Raw genomic sequence first — 23,525 nt, forward strand, 5'->3', positions numbered from 1 at the left:
GAGGCAGTTTTAGTCCAAGATAAATTAGGAGCATCAGTTGTTGGTTCTTGGGGTGACCGTTCTTTGGGCCATTAGTCAGAACAAATAATTCTACTAGTGCATAAATTTTCATGCTTCAGAAGCATGAAGTGAGGCCAAACAACTGACAGGCACATTTTAATTTACTTGTTTTCCTGAATAATCAGCTGATATTATTAAATAGTAAGACTGTTTTTTAAAATGGTCTGTAAACCGAAAGGAAAACATATTTGGATTCCCTGGCGGTCCAGTGGTTAGGACTCTGCACTTCCACTGCCGGGGGCCTGGGTTCGACCCCTGGTCAGGGAACTGAGAGATCCTGCAAGCTGCTCAGTGTGGCCAAAAAAAAAAAAAAAGGAAAGCATATTAAGGAGGTTCTTTGTTTTAAGAGGACACGTGGGTAAATACGAATCTCTACGGTTGCCATCCGGAGTGTCTCCTTTAGATTTTGTTTTAATAGAAGATTCATTTAACCTTATTCAGTGAATCTGTTGATTCTTTGTAATAAAATACGTATAATATAAAATTTTACACTTTAACCATTTTTAGTGCACAATCAGTAGCATTAATTGCACTGACATTGTTGCACCACCATCATCACTCTCCATCTCCAGTACTTTTTTCATCATCCCAAGCAGAAACTCTGGACCAGTTAAGCAGTAACTCGACATCCTCCTTTCCCCCAAAGCCCTGATAAACTCTGGTCTATGAATTTGCCTATTCTAGATATTTCATATAAATGGAACCATATAATATGTGTCCATTTTTTGTCTGACTTATTTCACTTAGCATAATGTTTTCAAGGTTCATCTTTATTGTAGCTTGTATCAGAATTTCATTTCATGGCTGAATAATATTCCATTGTACGTATGTATAGAATTGACCTCATTGTTTGCAGATTCTGTAGTTGTGCATTGACCTGGCACATTTATTTGTAACCCCAAAGTCAGTATTTGCAGCACAGAGAGGCCGTAAGTTTGAGGTACACAGCATGTACATTTCAGCTGAGACTCTGCCTTCTTGTTTCAGCTCTCATAGTGTAAACAAGCGTCTTTTCCATGGTCTATTTAGTGCCATGTTTTTTGCATTGTTGTGCTTTTGGCTGGTGATTTCACTGTTTAAAATGACCCACAAGCAGAGTGCCAGAGCGCTGTCTAGTGTTCCTAAGTGCAAGAAGGCTTTGATGTGCCTTAGGGAAAAAATATAGGTGTTATACATAAGCTTCTTTCAGGCATGAGTGACAGTGCTGTTGGCTGTGAGTTCAATGTTAATGAATCAATAATATATGTTAATAAGGTGTCTTTAAACAGAAATACACATAAAACAAGATTATGTATAGATCACCTGATGAAAATGTTATGATCAGTGTCTACTACAAGTTTATGGAATATAATTACCATACTTATTTTTACCAAATAAAGAGAATTGATCACATTTTGTTTATCCATTCATGGATACATGGGTCGTTCCTGCCTTTGGCTATCACGGTTAATGCTGCTGTAAACATTTGCATATGATTATCTGTTTGAGTCCTGATTTCATTGCTTTTGGGTATACACCTAGCAGTGGAATTGCTGGGGCATATGGTTATTCTACATGTAACTTTTGGGGAACCACTGAACTGTTTTCCTCAGCAGTTGCACAATTTTACATTGCCACCCTCAGTGTACAAATTAAAAAGAGCAGCAAGAGTTCCAATTTCACCACATCCTTGCTGACACTCGTTTTCTGGGTTTTGGTTTTGTTTTTTGCTTTTTTTAATAGCTATACTAGTGGGTATGAAGTATTGGGGGGTTCTTTGGTTTGTTTTTCTTGAAATCTATTTGTCATATAACATTGTGTAAATTTAAGGTATACAACATGTTATTTGACACATTTATATGTAATATGATTGACATTACAGCAGTAGTTAGCACCTCTGTCGCATTACATAATTATCATTTCTTTTTCTGGGTGGGAATAACTAAGATCTTGTCTTTTGGCCAGTTTGTTTATTATAATATGATATTGCTGTCTGTATGCATTAGATCTCCAGGACTTACTTGTCTACTGGTTGCAACTTTGTCTCCTGAAGCAACATCCCTCCTCTTCCCCCATCCCCCGGCAGCCACCATTCTATTCTCTGTTTGCTCAAGCTTGGCTCCTTTAGATTCCACATATAAGTGATATCATCCAGTATTTGTCTTTCTCTGCCTGACTTATCTCATAGTAGGTGTGAAGTACTGTCAGTGTGGTTGTGATGTACACTTCCCTAATGACTACGGAGGTTGTGCATCTTTTCATAGACTTTTTGGCCATTTGTATATCTTCTTTGGAGAAATATCCATTCAAGTCCTTTGCCCATTTTTAATTAGGTTGTTTGTCTTTTGTTCCTGAGTTGTAGGAGTTCTTTATGTGTTCTGGATGGTAAACTCTTATCAGATATATGATACGTATATTTCTCCCATTCTGTGGGTTGTCATTTTACTCTCTTGCTAGTGTCCTTTGATGTACTTTTAAAATTAAAGTTTTTAATTTTAATGAAGTTCAGTTCATCTATTTTTTGTCATTGTTTGCTATGCTTTTGGTGTCATCTGTTAATTTTTAATTGTGTGTAAACATCCAGGTGTACAGGTTTCAAAGTCCAAAATTGTAAGAATCCTTTTTCACAAATGAAACTTAGGGGGAAGCACCTTATATCTGAAGCCTGTACACCTTCAAAATTAATGTCATTGAAAAAAATTAATTTTGAAAATTGTCATTGAAAATTAATGTCATCGAAGGTTTTTAGAAGTAAATAAGAAACCAAAAAAAAAGAAAAAAAGAAAAGATCATATAAGCTCTATGCATGTCTATTCTAGAAAATGTTAATAGATATAAAATGGAAACAACAAAAAAATTGCTTTCTAATGTTACAAGTAGTTAAATAGTATGATATTATATAATTGTTACAGTGAACATTTATTTTTTTTGCGGTACGTGGGCCTCTCACTGTTGTAGTCTCTCCCGTTGCGGAGCACAGGCTCCGGACGCGCAGGCTCAGCGGCCATGGCTCACGGGCCCAGCCGGTCTGCGGCACGTGGGATCCTCCTGGACCAGGGCACAAACCCGTGTCCCCTGCATCGGCAGGCGGACTCTCAACCACTGTGCCACCAGGGAAGCCCTAGAGTGAACATTTTGTTCCCTATTCTTAAAACTTTTGACCTCAACCCCAGCCTAGACTTAAGTTTTCTCTCAACTAGAAAGAACAGAGCAGAGCTGTGTTTTTCAAAGGGGGAGGGAGGACCTACTCCCAGGAAACATTTGGAAATGACATAAAGCCTTTTGGTCAAATCCCCAAAATTGCCTGTACCTCAGACCCTTTGCCAAAGGGAAGGAAACTGTCTGGCATTTTGTGCAAGGGAGTAATGCATGCTGTTCAGCTGAGGATAGAATGCACTGGTGGAACCCTCCCTTGTTTTCCCACCCACCCTCCCTCAACTGTCTTGGACCCCCTCTCACCCGCATTGGCAGATCTTTTTAAGCATCTGTATCCTTCCCTTGTTTGATTGGCACCTCCTCCTTGAAATCACAGACTCTGTCTTAATCATTTTTTAATTTCCAGCCTGTGGCATTGTGTCCAGGACATAGCAGGTACTCCATAAATATTTGGTGAATAAATGAATTATTGAGCAAATGAACCAAACAGCCTATTAGTCAGTCTAGAAGGGGTTTTCTAGGTTATCATCGCTAGTTACGAGGGTGAAGCTTATGATCAAGAAGTGTGATGTGGGGAAGCGTTTTCACCAACAGAGACGTTGCTATATTTAAAATGGTGAAGAAAACTTGAATAGTTGATCATGTGTGTTTGCTTTCAACTGTGAAATGGATCTGAAAGTTCCCAAAGATCTTATCCTTCAGCTGTGTACCGGATTCATTAGAGTTGGAGGAAAGATGCGAAGTAGAGAATAATTAAGGAAAACATTCTTTGTAAGTTTTTATTAAACATTGGGGTGAAGATATGAGTTAATACTTTAAATTAGAATAGAACTTTTCTTATTATGAACTTAAAATTTTTCAAATATGTATTAAATGATTCATTCTTCAATTTCACCTTGAAACAGCTTATCATATATGGCTCCAGATCACTGCAAGTATTCAAATGTCTTATCAATTTCAATACACGTATTCAAACTCCCATTTAAGCCTGAAATGAAATTTCTTCAATTTTTTTAAAATTTCTGAAATGAAGGTTCAGTATTACGCTCTTTTAAGGTCAGCCAATATTTTAGAATTAAAAGCATATATATTATTAATTTTATTGAAGTATAGCTGATTTACAATGTTGTGTTAATGTCTGCTGTACAGCAGTGACTCAGTTATGCATAATATATATATTCTTTTTCATATTCTTTTCTCTTATAGTGTATCACAGGATATTGAATATAGTGCCCTGTGCTGTACAGTAGGACCTTGTGGTTTATCCATCCTATGTATAATAGTTTGCATCTGCTAACCCCAAACTCCCGGTCCTTCCCTCCCCCATCCAGCCTCCCCCTTGGCAACCACCAGTCTGTTCTCTATGTCTGTGAGTCTGTTTCTGCTTCGTAGCAAGGTTCGTTTGTGTTGTATTTTAGATTTCACATATAAATGGTATCATATGGTATTTGTCTTTCTCTGTCTGACTTATTTCACTTAGTATGATAATTTCTAGGTCCATCCATGTTGCTGCAAATGGCATTATTTCATTCTTTTTAATTGCTGAGTAATATAGAATTAAAAGTATATTTAAAAGCATGTTTATATTGTTTCAAGTCAGAGCCCAATAAAAAAATGTATTTTCGATGATCTTTCACTGCCTTTGTAGTTCTGAACCTTCGATTATTTCGGTTCAGAGACTGTTGGTGAGAGAGAGGGTTTAAGTCTTAGTGCCACTTTCTGAGTCCCTCGGGTGAGTGCTGAGTGTGACTCCTGGGAGGGCAGTGCTTGCCCAGCTCATCAGTGAGGGGAGCTGAGCTCAGCCCACACTGCCCTCTTTGCTCAGTGCTGGCTGTGTGATGGCAGCACCAGTAGAAAACCATAGGACTTAGTTATCAGTCATTTCGGGCCATGTTTCCGTGGAGCGATGCCCGTCCCTGTTGTGTCCCCACTGGGGACCACTGTGCGGCCATTGCCCAGCTGTCCTTAGTGAGTGGCTCTCCCCAAGGCCAGTCTGCCAACAGGACAGTCTCCTTAAGGTCCTTCTGCACCTAAGGCCCTAAAGTTCCAGTAGTCTTGGCTCACTCGTGCTGCGTGTTCCAGGCCATGTCCCTTTTGTTCAGGCAGGGATCAGAGTGTCCCCACAGGGACCCAGGGGTTGGCACGCCCCGCCCTCGCCTCCTGAGGGGGCTGAGTGATATTCCTGAGCCACAGGAGATGACTTCTTTGCCTGGACCCTTGGCTCCAGCAGGGTTAGGACAAGGGGCAGAGGTGCTGATGAGAGAGCCAGAGGGTGGGATGAGCCTGGTTCAGCATCCCCTGCACGGGCTCCATCTGCTTTGCCCCGTCTGTCCCCAGCCTCTCTTTCCCTCCTCTGTTCCCTTGCTGCTGCTTTCAGATAGGATTTCTTACTTCCCTCCGCTTACGGGGACACTGAACTGTGTAGTTTCTGTGTTTCTAGTCTCTGACCGCCTCCCTTTCCCTCTCCCCTCCCTACTGTCTCACTTCCTTCCCCCCCCCTCCCGCCCCCTCTCTTTCCTTCCTCCTCTCCTCTCTTTTTCTGTGTCTGTCTCTCTCTCACACACACACACACACACACACACGTACCCCTACACCTCTTTTCCTGCCACTGAAAAATCAGCAGCCTTCTGAGATTTCCATTGTTTTGCTTTCTTGTTTACTTCTGGGTCAATTTAAGGGAGTAAACTATAAAAGAAAAAAAGTCCTCTTTCTGTCTCCACTGGACCCTCCAACACCCCAGGCCCCGTAGCAGCAGCTGGAGGGCCAAGGTGTTAGCAGAAGGGGCTGAGCACTTGGCTTGCTGGGCAGGACTCAGAGCCCCCTCTTTAGATGGTGCACGAGCTGCCTGTCTCATCGCACTTCCCACACCCTCTGCCCTTGTGCCCTTCGTCATCCATGCCCGGCCCCTGTAGATGGTTGAGTTTGAGACTCTTGAATAAAGAAAAACAGTGTCACAAATAGAGAACGGTCATTCCTTGTCTTCAAGGGACAGAAACATCGCAGAATGGAACTATCTTTCTTTTGCACAAAACTAGGTATAAAGGACATCTTGCCACCTGAAGGAGGCCAGGCAGAGGGAACTGCAGGAGAGGGTGCAGTGGGGTCTGAGGAGGTTTTGTAAGTAACAAACAAGAAATAATTAGTTATATATGAGGGCAGAGAAAATGTAGGTACAGTCCCAAAACAGGAGGTGTTTCTTTTTCTTCTTTTTTTTTCTAACGATTATCTTGGGTTTTTTTATTATTATTATTTTTGGCTGCGTCGGGTCTTAGTTGCGGCACGCAGGCTCTCTAGTTGAGGCGTGCGGGCTTAGCTGCCCCACAGCATGTGGGATCTTAGTTCCCCAACCAGAGATCAAACCCGCGTCCCCTGCTTTGAAAGGTGGATTCTTTACCACTGGACCACCAGGGAAGTCCCCCTTTTTCTTCTTTTTTCAACAATATTTCTTCCCCTTTATCAACCTAGCATGATGATGAGAAGTAGAGTTGGGAGTTAAAAGTTACTTCCAGATATGTCAGCAGAGGAGGTGAGGGGAGGGAAGTTCTTTTTTTTTAACCTTTTTTTTTTTTCTTTTCTTTTTTTGCGGTACGCGGGCCTCTCACTATTGTAGCCTCTCCCGTTGCGGAGCACAGGCTCAGCGGCCATGGCTTACGGGCCCAGCCGCTCCGCGGCATGTGGAATCTTCCCAGACTGGGGCACGAACCTGTGTCCCCTGCATCAGCAGGCGGACTCTCAACCACTGCGCCACCAGGGAAGCCCGGGGAGGGAAGTTCTTGAAGGAATGGGTAAGCTGCTCACATCAAGAAAAGTGCAAGGGACAGGGACCTCCCTTACCTGAGAAAAATGAGTGCGCTAAGGAGAGCAGTCTTAATTTAAAGCTAGAATTGCAGGTAGATATTCTTACTCCTTGTCCTGTCTTGTTTTTCCCCATTCACGCCTCTCATTTTGGACCACCCTGGGGAGGAGAAGATAAGTGACGTTCACTCAGTGTGTTCATTCGTCAGATATTTCTTGAGCAACTTAAATACACTAAGCACTGTTCTAGGAACCAGGAATTCAACAGTGAGCAAAACGTGGGGCTCCCGCTCTAGTGGCAGGTGGGGGGCATCATGGGAAAAATGAAGGCAGCGTCATGAAGAAATCCCACCTGCCATATCCCCAGAGAATATGACTCAGGTAATATACCATCATCTTCATATAGGACCACAAAAAAGTGGTATTGAAAATAGTAAGGGGCAGTTTGAAGGAATTCTGTCAGAGGATTTGCTAGCGCCCTTGGTTAGCCCCACTGATGACCTTTTGGTGCTTTGAAGGATCTAAGGTCATTCCTGACTCAGGCCCTTCACACTTGCTGTTCGCTCTGTGAAGGAGGATGGTGCGTTCTCACCTTGTCGCTCAGAGTATTGCTATTCAGACAGATTTTGCCCGACCGCCAGACCTAGGGTATATACCCTCCCTGACCACCTTGGCCAATCCCTCCCATCATATCACATGTGTATTTTCTCTGTAGCAGGTCCCCTGACCCCATAACGTAGGCTCAGGGAGGGGAGGAAGCTGGCCTGTGTGGTACACCTTTGCATGGCCAGCAGCTAGGATACTGTCTGGCATTAGTAAGTACTTGATGAATTAATTAATTTTATTTTTTTTCTGCTTCTTTAAAATTTTTACTGGAGTATAGTTGATTTGCAATGTTGTGTTAGTTTCAGGGGTACAGCAAAGTGATTCAGTTATACATATACATATGTCCACTCTTTCTTAGATTCTTTCCCATATAGGCCATTACAGAGTACTGAGTAGAGTTCCCTGTGCTATACAGTAGGTTCTAATTAGTCATGCTTAACAGGGAGGGAAAGGGGAGGGATAAATTAGGAGATTGGGATTGACATATACACACTACTGTATATAAAATAGAGCTAATTAATTTTAAAATGCTATTTTCAGTATTATTTCCCCGCATAAACTCTATGCCAACCAAATTAACCTTCCTCTTCCCTTTGTCCTGTCTTTCCACTGCTGTGCCTTTGCTCCTAACATTTTCCTTTCCCCTCCCCCAAGCCCAACCCAAAGGATGCTTCCTCTCCAATCACTTCTCTTACCATCAAAGTCAATAGTGACTTGTTCCCCCAAAACTGTTTTTATCTGTGTCAATTTTTTCTATATCAGTCCTTTGGTACTTTCTATGTTTTACTGTGTGTGTGTGTGTGTGTGTGTATGTGTGTGTGTGTGTGTGTATTTACACATACAATTTTACTCCAGATATACTGTAAACTCCTAGAATTCAGGAAGTATTTTAAATTTTTTCCTTAATGTCTAGCAAAATGCTTTCTACATAATTGGCACTCAGTGATGATTGGGGGGTTGGTAATGAGTCTTCTTTCCAGTACAAGGGTCAGAAGCAAGATTTTTGATGTGGGTTGACCCTACAGTGCTTTTAGGGCTTGGCCTATAAACTTGATGAAAAGGATTTCCCTTTCAAGGTTGACTTCAAGAGCACTGCTGTAGGTTAATATTTCTTGCGTGGCGTTTCTTGTAGTGTACTTGAGAAATTTTCTAAGTAGTTAATGAAGCTGGGTAATTGCCAGTATAGTACGAAATTAAAGCAAAACAAATAGGAGACTGCAAATGGAATGAACTGTTTAAGCTATTTATAACTATATTGGAATCACAGCGTAGTGGTGATGCAAGAAATATGTCCCAGCTTTACTCTGGCTAACTAGAGGGAGCTATTTTTCATTTCGAGTAAAAGTCAAAACCAGTTTAAGATCATATGTTATGTTTAAAAGGCTTAGTGTGGCTAATATTAGCATGTTGTTCTTCAGTTCAGTTAATGTGCTCAAGGACTTTGGTCTCTTCAGGTAAAAATACTCTTCAATACAAAATGAACTCACTGGAGTATATTTCTTTATTGAAAAACTGATAGAGAAAATTAGTCTTGATGCAGTGATTATATTGCAAGATGGGGCAGGTGGCAAGGAATGGATTAACCAACTAACACACTAAGGAGGGCTCCAGGCTTCCCCCCTTGACACAGGTCATAAGACACAAAGATGGTAGCTTTTTTTTTTTTTTTTTTTGGCTGTGTTGGGTCTTCGTTGCTGCGCATGGGCTTTCTCTAGTTGCAGCGAGCAGGGGCTACTCTTCATTGTGGTGTGTGGGCTTCTCATTGCAGTGGCTTCTCTTGTTGTGGAGCACAGGCTCTAGGCATGCGGGCTTCAGTAGCTGTGACTCGCAGGCTCAGTAGTTGTGGCTTGTGGGCTGTAGAGTGCAGGCTCAGTAGTTGTGGCGCATGGGCTTAGTTGCTCCATGGCATGTGGGATCTTCCCGGACCAGGGCTCAAACCTGTGTCCCCTGCATTGGCAGGCAGATTCTTAACCACTGCACCACCAGGGAAGCTCCAGAGATGGTAGCTTTGACAGCACCCCTCTGGATTGAAGGAGAATGTACCTGCTGTGTCTTGATATATAAAGTATTTTCTGAACTTGTGTCTTTAGATACTTCTAGAACCCAAACTAGGTCACATGATTATCCATTTTTATTGTATCACACACAAGAGATGATTTTGGTTTTATGTCCCTCACTTCCCCTGATGAAACCCTAAGCTAATTTAATAAGGTTGTGTTTTGGGCAGGCTCTGAAGTGGTTATTTAAGTTTTCTTAAGTTCTGAGATTGATACTTTTCTGAAAGAAACAAGTGGAGAAGGGAGAGAAACCAAAAAAAAGAAAGTCATATGTGGAGACCCTCCACCTCCTTATTTAAAACTCATCTGTGTATCTGGGTCATTAGCACTGCAGCAGGAATGTCGCCCCAGTCAGCTTACACAGTGATGGGTGTTGCAAGCTTTGTCTAGCTGGACCCATCTTCTGTGCCCATCCACCTTGAAATAGACACTGCCTCAATAGAATCAATGGAATGAATAGTTTATAAACTCCTAACTCCCGTTCTGCTACAGGCATGGTGTCCCTCTCTGTCTTAGGCACCTCAGGCTGCTGTAACAAAACCCCATAGATGGGGTGGTTTAAACAGCAGACCCTTATTTCTCATAGTGCAAGAGGCTAGAAGTCCAAGATCAGGATGCCAGCATGGTCAGGTTCTGCTGAAGGCTTTCTTCCTGGCTTGCAGAGAGAAGGCTGCCTTCTCACTGGTCTCACGTAGTGGAGAGAGTCAGCTCTAATGTCTCTCCTGCTTCTTGGAAGGGCACTAATCCTGTTATAGGGGCTCCACCCTCATGACCCTAAATGCCTCCCCAAAGCCCCACCTACTGATACCATCACATTGGGGGTTAGAACATCAACATATGGGGGTTGGGGGAGACGAACATTCAGTCCATAACACTCCATTTACATGGATACTAGAGTGCAAAAGTAATTAATAATCAAGTAGTTTACAGGGGTTATTTGAAGGATTATGGGCTTCTGCTGAAAGCTGGTGAAAGGCATCATGCTGTATGCCATCTCCCACACATTATCCTATTTCATCTTCACAGCTCTGTGATGTGGGAATTTATTACCCCTCTTTCAAAGATGAGGTGACAGAGGCTCAAAGTTTTGAGCCCCAGTGTTTCTCAGTCCAAAACTCAGAATGTTTCAACTACGTCAACGCTTATACCTTGACCACAGAACTTGATTTTTCAGGCAGTTAGGCCTAGTGGACCTTTGGCGCTAATATTGGTTTCATTGGGTGGTTTCAGAGACTGTATGTATTTGGAAACTTTACTGACCAATCATGTATCATCTTTCATAAGAGTTACTCTCTAAAATGGGTGAGAATATGCCCAACGTATAAAGAACACAAATGGAAAATAAAATATTCTTAGAAAAACTGGAACTTTGGTTCAGAGTGTGACTTAGTCCTCCAAATCTGTTTCCTTCCTCTCTGATATCACAACAGTATTTAAGAGCTCCATTGTTGAAGACCAGGGGCTCAGTCCCTAACCTTGCTGATCAGTCCCTCCGTGTTGTCAAGTGAATGAGTTAACTTCACTAGACCCTTGTCTCCCTTCTGCAGAATGAGGGAATTGGATGAGATCAACAGACAAACTTTTTGTTCTCAGGACCGCCTTTATGCTCTTAAAATCGTCAAGGATACCAAAGAGCTATTATTTATGTAAGTTACGGCTATTGGTATTTACTCATATCAGAAATTAGAACAGAAATTAAAAAAAAATATTGATTTATTGATTCATTTTAAAATAAAATTAACCTATTACATATTACATAAATAGCAAGACAAAAACATAATAGCATAAACATTTTAGGAAAAATAACTGCTTTTTTCAAAACAAACAAAAAATTAGAAGAGTGGCATTGTTTTGCCTTTTTTGCAATTCCTTCAGTCTCACTTAAATGAAGACAGTTGCACTCTCTTATCTGCTTCTTACATCCAGCCAGTTGTGACTGGTTGTTTGGCCAAGTGTAGGAAAAAGATTCAGCCTCACGCAGATGTACAGTTGGAGAAAGAACCTCTCGGAATCCTGGAAAGGGTCCTGGGGACACCCCCGCATCCTCAGACCACATTTGGAGAACCACTTGTCTAGGTGATGTTTAAAACCCAACCCAGACTCTGATTCTGCTTGGCTTTCAGGAAGCTTCACTCAAGGTCCAGATCTCTGTTTCCTCATTTAATTATCTACGTTTCCCACACCGGAGAATCAAAGCTCAGTAGAACGTCGTCTCTGTGCTTAAAGGGCTCTCCGTCTAGTAGCAGGATACTTATGGGGCCTCTGCCATGTGCCATTAGCTCTACTCGATGCTTTTATATGACCCACTCGTTTATAGACAATCATATTTTAAGACAGGTACGATGATCACTGTCTTATAAATGATGCAGCTGCCTCAGGCAGACAGCAGTTCAGTGGATTATCCACGATCACATAGCAGTGGAGAGGTGAACCTCACGTGTGGGCCCAGGTCTTCCCTGAAAACTCCTGCTGTTTTCATTACATCACATGTCTCCTCTCGTCTACAAAGTAGTGGAGAAGGAAGGGTCTCAGAGGTCCCTTCCAACCTCTTACAGTTTATGATTCTGTAGTTCTGCTTTACCAGTCACATAACTTATAGCTGTGAGAACTTGTGGTTAGCGTGAGGTCGATTAAGAAGGAGGGAGAGGGACTTCCCTGGTGGTCCAGTGGTTAGGACTCTGCGCTCCCACTGCAGGGGACGCAGGTTCAATCCCTGGTCGTGGAACTAAGATCCCACAAGCCGTGAGGTACAGCCAAAAGAAAAAAAAAGGAGGAGAACAATACTACAAAGACTATCCCAGTCACTTCCCCTAAAGTGAAAAGTAAATCTCTTCACTCTTATCATTTAGCCAAAAAAATGAACAACAACTGGTGTTTCGCTAGTCGGGAGGAAGTATTGAGAATGTCTGCATTGTGCAAGGCTCTGTGGTGGCCATTGTAAGGGAACCACAGTGACAGTCACAGTTTCTGTTCTCCAGAATTCTGTCGTGTGGTTGGTGAATTGAGATGTAGACACGTGTGGAGAATAGGGAGCCCTCCTACACTGTTGGTGGGGATGTAAATCGGGGTGGCCACCATAGAGAACAGAATAGAGGTTCCTGAAAAAACTAAAAATAGGAGGGCTGGGCTCCTGGCCCTGTGTGCTCCCCACCACCCAGCGCCTGCAACAGCTGCAGCGCGATGGCCCTGGAGCCAAGAAGGGCATTTTAGAGTCTCTGGATAGCGGGGAGGGTGTGCTTGGAGACGGCAGCTTTCGCATAACTCTGGAGAAGAGGGGCTACGTGAAGGCCGGGCTCTGGACTCCAGAAGCCATAGTAGGACATCCAAATGCAGTTCGTCATCTTCACGTGGAGTTCTTGAGAGCGGGATAGAATGTCACGCGGACCTTCACCTTTTCTGCCAGTGAGGACAATATGGAAAGCCAGTGGGAAGCTGTAAACGCCGCTGCCTGTGACCTTACCAGAGAAGCAGCCGACAGAGCTGACGCTTCAGTCGCAGGGGGGATCTGCCAGACGTCGTTGTACAAACACCACAAGGATGAGGCTAGAATTCTAAAACTTTTTCGACTACAGCTAGAGGTTTTTGCCAGGAAAAATGTGGACTTCTGGATTGCAGACTACTTTGAACACGTTGAAGAAGCTGCGTGGGCCGTGGAAGTCTTAAAAGAATCCGGAAAACCCGTGGCAGCCACCGTGTGCATAGGCCCAGAGAGAGACATGCATGGTGTAACACCTGGAGAATGTGGTGGAAGCTGGTGAAGGCGGGGGCTTCAGTCGTTGGCGTGAACTGCCGATGTGGGCCCTGGACCAGCCTGAAGACAATGAGACTCATGAAGGAAGGCCTACGGGCTACAGGGCTGAAAGCACACTTGATGGTGCAGTCCCTGGGGTTCCACCTGCCCGACTGAGGCAAAAGAGGGTTTGTGGATCTCCTCGAATATCCCTTCGCACTGGAGCCCAGAGTTGCAACCAGATGGGATATTCAAAAATACGCCAGAGAGGCTTACAACCTGGGGGTCAGGTACATAAGGCGGGTGCTGTGGATTTGAGCCCTCCCACATCAGGGCGATAGCAGAGGAGCTGGCCCCGGAAGGGGGATTTTTGCCTCTGTCTTCTGACAAACGTGGCAGCTGGGGAAGTGGTCTCAGCACACACACCAAACCCTGGGTTAGAGCCAGGGCCAGATGAGAGTGTTGGGAGAATCTGCTGCCGACTTCGGGCAGACCTTTCTGTCCTTCAGTGTTAAAGCCAGATGCCTAAGGAGTCATGAAAGAAAACACTGAAATAGCAGAATGGAAAGAAATCCCCCTCAAGCCCCATCTGGAGCCTTTCCTCGCCTCTATCCACAGCCCACCCTGATGTCTCCAGCGGCTGAACAGCTAATGTGCTGTCAGTTCAACATAGGATGCGTATTGCATCCCTGCTGTGCTTAAGCTCTGAGCGGGATGCTGGGGGGAGATGCAAAGCTGATGAGGAAGGGCTTCTCATCCGTCCTCCAGGTACTTACTGTCCGGTGATGCTGCAGGACGTGCTTTTGAAGGGCATCAAGAATAGTGAAACTTGTCTTTAGAGTGAATTTGAGATTTTAGAATAACCAGAAGTCGGTGAGCAACAAACCCAGTGATTAATTCAGGTGTCTAAATTAGGTACAGAAGGACAATAGAGCAGCATTCTAAACTAAAATTAGAGTAATGAGTCTGCCTTTCTTAAATGATTTGTATAATGACTCCAAAGGCGATCCCAAAGGAAAAGATGCAAAAATGTTTGAGGATTTTTTGAAATAATCATATAACCTTCCAGAGTGATTACTTTCAAAGATGATTTTACTTAAAGGTGTTAGGTCCCAGAATTTTTTAAATGTGTCTTTATAATCACAAATAGCTAGATTATAAACTGCTAAGGACAAGGACAATGTGATATGCTTATATTTTTTCTTAAAGTATTTACATTATGCCATACTAATAGATGCTCAATGAAATAATGTTGATTGTTGGAAATAAGTAAAAAGAGATAAACAGTTTTGGAAGACCTTTTTAAAAGTCCGAGTTCAAATCTATCTTGGTCTAATATTTTCTTGACTTATGTTTGAGCTATTTGCTATGTGCCAATTTCTCTCTATTTTTCAAAACAATGTATTCATTTGTAACAATTAATAAAATTAAAAATAATCTACCTTTAAAAAAAACCTAAAACTAGAGCTACCATATGATCCTGCAGTCCCACTCCTGGACATATGTCCAGACAAAAACATGATTTGAAAAGATACATGCACCTCTATGTTCATAGCAGCACTATTGCAGTAGCCAAGACATGGAAACAACCTAAGTGTCCATTGACAGATGAATGGATAAAGAAGATGGGGAACTCAGCCATAAAAAAGAATGAAATCATGTCATTTGCAGCAACATGGATGGACCTAGCGATTATCATACTAAGTGAAAGACAAATATCATATGATGGCACTTATACATGGAATATGAAAAAATGATACAAATGAACTTATTTACAAAACAAAAATAGACTCACAGATATAGAAAACAAACTTATGGTTATCAAAGGAGAAAGAGGAGAGGGATAAATTAAGAGTTTGGGATTAACAGATACACACTACTATATATAAAATAGATCAACAACAGTGTCCTACTATATAGCACAGGGAACTATATTCAATATCTAGTAATAACCTACAGTGGAAAAGAATCTGAAAAAGAATAGATATTTATGTATAACTGAATCACTTTGCTGTACACCTGAAGCTAATACAACGTTGTAAATCAACTCTGCTTCAACAAAAAGTTATTTGTTTGGGGGGAAAAAAGATGGAGACACATGAATAGCGTTTTGAGAGGTGAAGTGGGAATAATAAATGACAAAGGAGTTTTTCCTAAGGTGGGTGCTCCAGGAGTGTAAGGACAAAATAACTCCTCAAGGAAAGCTGCTGGCAGAACCATCTAGCTTTGAAGGCTCTGCCAGCCTCTAAAGGAGGGTTAGAATCGGGCCGGACAGAGTACAGAGGTGGTGTGTGCAGTCCAGACATGAGAAACCATCCAGAGCAGGAAAGGTGATCAGTCTCTGAGTGCAGAGTTGAAGTGATGGAACCACAGGATCTGAAGCACTGCGGCTCACCCTCCAGAGTGGAGGGGGCTCTTTCCTTCTGCCTTCCCTTCTGGTGGTTTCTGCCTTCCCTCTCCTCCTTCCCCCTACGACCATCCTTTTCATCTCTCTCCCATCCCATCCCATCCCATCCCATCCCATGCCATCTCATCCCATCCCATCCCATGCCATCCCATGCCATCCCATCCCATCTTATCCCATCCCATCCCATCCCATCTCATCCCATCCCATCCCATCCCATCTCATCCCATCCCATCCCTCCACTTCTGCTTGGCCCTTCCCCTTCCTCCCCATTTTCTGGCTTTCTCTCCCCCCCACTTCCTCTTTTCTTCCATCACTGTCTCTCATGTAGACTGAGACCTTATCACCAAATATCGCATTTATTGAATAAAAACATTACCTCCGAATGTCTTACACTGAAATTAAATGCATTAAGGCTTTTCTACACTTTTCCGGGGGAAGAAAACTGATGACACAAACTTGCTTTTTTACTTTACTGTGACCCTGGTGCTCTTCTCTTTGGGGTGGTCACCCTACATGGAAAACTTTTTCTCACAGGCTCCACCAGTTTTGCCCTTGAAATCATTGAAATTCCTGTTCCAGATGTTACTTGAAGGGATGACTTCACTTTTCTAATTTTTATTGTATTTTCTATTTTTTCCCGACTGCTGGTCTCTGTCCTTGTGGCAGAGAACATTGACTCCAGCTGGCTGCCCACACCTGTAACTGCACCCCCAGATCTTGGTGTTGAGCACACAGTGAGGGGGCTTTTGTGGCACCCACCTCTCTCTTAAAGGTGACAGAGCTGGTGCCTGGCTGGGTACCGGGGTCCTGCCTGCTCCAGAGACCCCAGGGAACTAGCACTCATGAAATGTGAGCCTTAACTCTCTTTGCTTCTAGGCGATGAACACAGAAACCCAAAGAATCGTTTGCTTGTCCTTAAAGAGAGACTCCATGGCCACTTCGTTCTGATTAGAGGAAGTTCAGAAGTTCACAGAATTTCTGAGTAGAAGAGAAGGTTAGAAAATGTCAGCTGTGCTCCTCAGCAGTCTTGACTAGCAGTTTTCTACAAGCAGATTAAAAAAAAGAGAACTGTTGAGGCTACCCTTTGAATAAGCATTGTGTTCATGTCATTCCGTGTGCATGTGTAGTGTGTCCCGGTGTTGACATTTATGCTACTGGTGTGGTGGCCTGGGGGGGGGGGGTGATCACCCCCTGGGGGGGTGATCATGAATGATGTAGGTGTTCACAATGTCCTAAACAACATCTGCTTTGTGACAGATGTTTGGAATCAGTAATAAGAAAGGGCACGTGGCTAATCTCTGATAAATTAATCGAGTCGAACATCATCTTTATTTTTTTATTTAGGCAGATAAATGATGCCATTTGCAGCAACATGGATGGACCTAGAGATTATCATACTAAGTGAAGTCAGCCAGACAGAGAAAGACAAATATCATTTGATACCGCTTGTCTGTGGAATCTAAAAAAAATGGTACAAATGAACTTATTTACGAAACAGAAAGAGACAGACATAGAAAACAATGGTTACCAAACAGGAAAGGTGGGGAAAGGTGCGGGAAGAGGGATAAATTAGGAATTTGGGAGCGACAGTACACACTACTATGTGTAAAAACGATAATCAACAAGGACCTCTACTGTAGAGCACAGGGAACTCTACTCAGTATTCTATAATAATCTATATGGGAAAAGAATCTGAAAAAGAATAGATATATGTATATGTATAACTGAATCACTTTGCTGTACACCTGAAAATAACATTGCAAATCCACTATACTTCAATTTAAAAATAATTTATAAATAAATAAATTTAGGGAGATGGATTTATCAGCTTTTACAATCAGTCAAACAGCAGAATCTACCTTTCACCCAGAATTATGGCACCTGAAAATGTTTTCTAGGTCCCCGTTTGATTAATGAATTGAAGAGCGTCTATAATAACAGTCGCTGGAGGTTTAGCTGTTTTCTTCTTCCAAAGCAAGACTCTCAAGGTAGAAGAAGGCATCTGTGATCCAGTTGCTTCCCACCTTCCACATCTGCATCCCCATCCTAGCACACACACACTGCTAAGGCCACCTCTGCATGAGTGAGCCGCTCAGCTGTTGCCTTGGAAGTGCAGCTGCACATCCGGGCTTCATCAGAGTGAGCGTCCTTCTTTATAACCTATGGCAGGTTCTGGTTGCTAGAAGAATGTGACTTTTGCCTCAGGAAGAAAACAACTCCACAGCTTGCATTTTAATGCAAAGCTTTTATCATACTAGGAAAAGGTGTTTTGCTATCACCCTTTACCCAAACAATAGTCTAGCCACACTTCTAAATTCAGCAATTTACTTTGTTCATATTCTTGAAATTCAGTAGTTATCAAGTGGGAATTTGACCTTTTTATGGCCCCTTTTAACAAGGAAACTATGGTCATTTAGTTCATTAATTCATTAATAAATTCATTAATTTATTGAAATTGAGCAATGTCTTTAAGTATTGATATATACCCAAAATGCCTCTGTTTTTGAAGCAGTAGCTCACTGTAGGTTTTCTGTCTTTTGTTGAACCATCTACAGTCTGCATACTGTTAAATTTACAGAAATTTTCTATTAAAGTCTACAGCCTATGAAAATAAGGCTTGATTATTTTAAAAAATGTTTTCACAAGAGAATATTGTTCTTTTGAATCCTTTCTGTGTGTAGAGAGATTCTAGTGATGACTTTTTTTTTAAATTTTTGTTGGAGTATGGTTGATTTACAATGTTGTGTTAGTTTCTCCTGTACAGCAAAGTGAATCATATATCTTCACTCTTTTTTAGATTCTTTTCCCATACAGGCCATTACAGAGTATTGAGTAGAGTTCCCTGTGCTATACAGTAGGTCCTTATCAGCTATCTATTTTATACGTAGTAGTGTGTATGTGTCAATCGCAGTCTCCCAGTTTATCCCTCCCATTTCCCCCCTGGTAAATATGGTTAGCACGGATTAAATCTCATAAGGTTCTGAGCATGCTGTTGGGTGTTTTAACCTGAATATAACAGTTGAGTCCAGGCTCTGAGACCAAGCTGCTTGGATTCAAATCCTAGAATACTATTTTCAGCGAGGTTTGACTTCCTAGTTTTTACTTGGAATAAGTAAGTCACTTTATCTAGTCAAGAACTAGAGCCTGTTCCTTTGTCAAGGACGTATATAAGCTTCCTTACCACAGCCAAGAATCAAAACATTTGGTTCACTAGGTCTTCACATGTCCAGGGAATAATCAGGCCAGGCTCTGTTCCCCTGCTAGAGCGGCTGCTGTCAGTAGGCATGCAGTGCCAGTAGTGTTCACCTGTTTGCCCATGCAAAAGGCTCTCACTCGTGGTATAGATAATAGACGGTGAGCCATTTTTCTGGTAAACATTCTGCACTTGGCTGGGTTCCTTACTTTATTCTAGTATGAGGTATTTAGTCACACATCTCAGAAACAGGTGTGTCCCCCATGACACAGTGGGTAGTGTCATGAAAAGTTGCTTAGAAATCACTTTTTGTAATTTATTTTTATATTTTATTGAAGTAGAGTTGAGTTACAATGTTGTATTAATTCCTGCTGCACAGCAAAGTGACTCGGTTATACATATATACATTCTTTTTTATATCCTTTTCCATTATGGTTTATCCCAAGAGATTGGTTATAGATCTCTCTGCTATTTAGTAGGACTTTTTAAAATGAATTATACTGTAACTGGCCTGTGGAAATTCACAGTGCAGTGAATACGAAGATTAAACCTTTGGTCAAGCCAAAACATTTTTGTCATGCGATTTATCACAGATACCCCCAATTTAACTTGCTCTAAAATCTGAACTTTCACAGTGGGTTATGGCTGCATGTTTCTTTCCTCTACCAAAAACATGTGTCCTGTACCCAAAAGAAACTGTGCTGACTCTATGAGTATTTTAAAAGGTAAGGTACAAAGGACTGTTTTATCAAAAACTATAGATAAAATGTATGGTAAAGATTAAACATTTCTAGATTTCTAGGACCATCTGTGGTAAATTATGGTTGTTGTATAACCAGGCTGCTTCTAGATTTTTCAATTGTCACATATTCTTTTGGTCTGTGTAACATCCATTAAAGTCAGCAGAAATTGTGATGCTTAAGTCGAGGGCAGTTCTATGAAACGTATCCCTTCTGGAACATCAATTAAGGTAACAAACAAAACACTGAACTAGCTTTTAACTATTACTGGACTTGGCGATGTAAAATTAATAGAGAATACATGAATGTTATGGAGATCACTGGGTACCACTCCCTCTGGCTCATCTGTCCAGTAAAGCAAACCACAAACAACATTCTGCAGTGATTCTTAAGCAGCTGAGTTCTGCCCTGCCTGTTAATAAATGATGTAAGTACTATAAAAATGAATAGACATCTAAACTGCAACTAGAAAAATGGTCCTCCTACAGATATATATTGTTTGTCCGTTCAGGAAAAATCTAGTAAGACTATGAAAAAAAATAAAAACCATAAACTGGCATAATTTGAATGCTCAAATTGAGGTCATTTTTATTCTAATTAAGATTTGAAAAAAAAGGACTGTTTCTGCATGCTGTTTCTAGGAAAATAACAAGCTTCAGACAGGCACCATCTGTTACACTGACCATGTAACAAGATGTTAGATTTATTCATACATAAAAATGTAGCTTGCAGTATCATATGTAAGGTCTGGTCCTGCAGATCTGCTGTGATTATCTGTGTGCACCATACCACTCAAATTATTTAATTCTCTGTTGTAAGATTGACACTATCGCTGCACGCATTCCAGCCTTGTATAACACACACACACACACACACACACACACACACACACACACACACACACACACACACACACACACACCCCTACACCTGGGGCAATTGATGGAAGTAATAACATGTTAGCAAACAGGTTTATGAAGAGGCTTCTTCTTGAGATTCCAGAGATTTCAAGGAGTTCAGCCCTGAATGAGCACTAATTTTCTTTGTTTATATCTATATTTGAAGAGCAAAGTCTGTGATATTTGTTGGATTTCCCTGTTCTCTGTAGCTATCAGGTATTTATTTAGCACTCATGTAATTTTGGACCTATGCACTGTACAAGAATCAGTCATAGAAAGATATGCGCCTTAGTATCCAGGAGAAGGACACAGACTTTCCAGGTGCTGAGAGTTGCCTGTTATTTGATTAAACAATACGATAGCCCTTGGATTCAAGGGATAAAGTGAAATATTTCAGAGGTTTATTTTTCTAGTTCCTTACTAAGTAAAGTGATGTCTTACACACCTAAAAGGTGTTTGGGTGACAGGTACAGTTTGGTGCAGTATTGCTAAAGGAGCTTAAGTTTTTAAATGTCACTGTACCTTCCCTAGGCTCCCATAGGTAGAAGGGTTAGGAACCTCTTGTGCTTTGGCATTTATGAAATCAGCCAGTGTGAAAGGATTTCATCTATTAAATGTGAGTTCTTGGAAAGAGAAAGGAGTGATAAAGGTAGTTCTATTTTCCCTTCCCCCTTAGGATACCAGAACTACAGAAGACAGGCGTTTAAGGAGCTCTTTCTGACTGATTTTTAAAACTATGGTTTATTAAAGAATTTTCACTCTTCCTGCTTTCAAAAAGCATTTAGTACAGCTTGCAATAAAAACACTGACACAGTAAGACTAAAAATGCAGCAAAACACAAAAAAGGCAAAAGGCAAGTAGTAAAAACAGAGGAGGAAGAAGATAATTTATATATTCTAAAAGAAGAAGAATGAATGAAAAGCCTAAACCCAAAAAGAAGTTACATAATTAAACACAAATCTTAGTTTCTAATCTCTATCGAAGTATAGCAGGTAGGATTATGGGTTGCAAAGATTCATTTTTTACTGAGGTATAGTTGATTACAATGTTATATAAGTTTCAGGTGTACAGCACAGTGATTCACAATTTTTAAAGGTTATACTCCATTTATAATTATTATAAAATATTGGCTATATTCCCTGTTGTACAATATATTCTTGTGTCTTACCAATTTTATACATAGTAGTTTGTTCCTATTACTCCCATACTCCTATCTTGCCCCTCCCCCCTTCCCGCTCCCCACTGGTAACCACTAGTTTGTTCCCTATGTCTGTGAGTCTGTTTCTTTTTTGTTATATTCACTAGTTTGTTTTATTTTTTAGATTCTACATATAAATGCTATCATATAGTATTTTGTCTTCCTCTGTCTGATGTATTTCACTAAGCATAATACCCTCCAAGTCCATCCATGTTGTTACAAATGTCAAAACTTCATTCTTTGTTATGACTGAGTAGTATTCCATTTTGTGTGTGTGTGTGTGTGTGTGTGTGTGTGTGTGTATCACATCTTCTCTATCCATTCATCTATTGATGAACACTTAGGTTGCTTCCATATCTTGAGTGTTGTAAATAGTGCTTCTGTGAGCATTGGGGTTCATGTATCTTTTCAAATTAGTGTTTTAATTTTCTTCAGATATATACCCTGGAGTGGAATTGCCAGGTCATATGGTAGTTCTAGTTTTAGTTTTTTTGAGAAACCTCCATACTTTTTTCCACAGTGGTTGCACCGATTTACATTACCACCAACAGTGTACCAGGGTTCCCATTTCTCCACATCCTCTCCAACATTTGTTATTTGTGGTCTTTTTGATGATAGCCATTCTGACAGCTGTGAGGTGATAGCTCATTGTGGTTTTAATTTGCATTTCTCTGATGATTAACAACATTGAGCATCTTTTCATGTACCTTATAGCCATGATGGCCTGATGGCCTCCTTTGGAAAAATGTCTATTCAGGTCTTCTGCCCATTTTTTAATTGGGTTGTTTGGTTTTTTGATATTGAGTTATATGAGCTGTTTATATATTTGGGACATTAACCCTTTATTTGTCATATAATTTGGAAATATTTTTTGTTTTTTGATTTAAAAATTTTTAATTGCAATAAAATACTTATAGCATACAATTTATCATCTTAACCATTTTTAACTGTATAGTTCAATAATGTTAAATACATTCACATTGTTATGTAAACAAGTGCCCATTCCCTCTTACTCCCAACCCTTGGTAACAACCATTCTACTTCCTGTCTTTATGAATTTGACGACTCTAGGTATCTCAGATAAATGGACTCATACAGTATTTGTCTTTCTGTGACTGCCTTATTTCACTTTGCATAACGTCATCAAGGTTCATCCAGGTTGTAGCATGTGTTAGAATATCCTTCCTTTTTAAGGCTGAATAATATTCCATCGTATGTATATGCCACACTTTATCATTCATCTATCAGTGAACATTGGATTGCTTCCACCTTCTGGATATTTTTAATAGTGCTATGATGAACATGAGTGTATAAATATCTCTTCAAGAGCCTGCTTCCAGTTCTTGCAGAGATTCTTTAAGTTGAAGTTAGCTTGCATTCTCCTTGTAGACGGCCACAGCATGAGGTGTCCCTGTAGGTGTTCAGGCTAATGCTTAGAGCTCCTGAGTCCTATGGTACCCATAACCTGGAATGTGTTGTGGTTTGGGCTTATCAAATGTCTATTTCTATCAGAGTAGAACATGAATATGATTCCAGGAATGTATTTAGTTTGGGGCAATAATTTCCTAAATCAGCTACCTCCAATATGGACCTCCAGAAAACTGAACAGCTAAGACTTTCAAATACATTTTTAGTAGTGTTTTGGTAAGCCAGTACTTGAAAACTGAAACAGGAGTGTTCCTTCTGACAGCCATTGGCCAATAGG

At 41.2% G+C, this 23,525-nt stretch overlaps 1 protein-coding gene and 1 pseudogene across 5 annotated transcripts in view; both read left to right on the plus strand.

Moving 5' to 3' along the window:
* The window catches only part of NR3C2 (nuclear receptor subfamily 3 group C member 2), a 377,271-nt gene that overhangs the window by 301,551 nt on the left and 52,195 nt on the right, over positions 1-23,525 (plus strand). The window lies entirely within an intron of this gene.
* Positions 1,252-13,912, plus strand: LOC307186066 (S-methylmethionine--homocysteine S-methyltransferase BHMT2-like; annotated as a pseudogene). Its single transcript has 2 exons — positions 1,252-1,273; positions 12,812-13,912. The product of its transcript is annotated as an S-methylmethionine--homocysteine S-methyltransferase BHMT2-like (transcript).

The sequence above is a fragment of the Stenella coeruleoalba genome (genome assembly GCF_951394435.1).
Source record: "Stenella coeruleoalba genome assembly, chromosome: 4".
Lineage (NCBI taxonomy): Eukaryota > Metazoa > Chordata > Mammalia > Artiodactyla > Delphinidae > Stenella > Stenella coeruleoalba.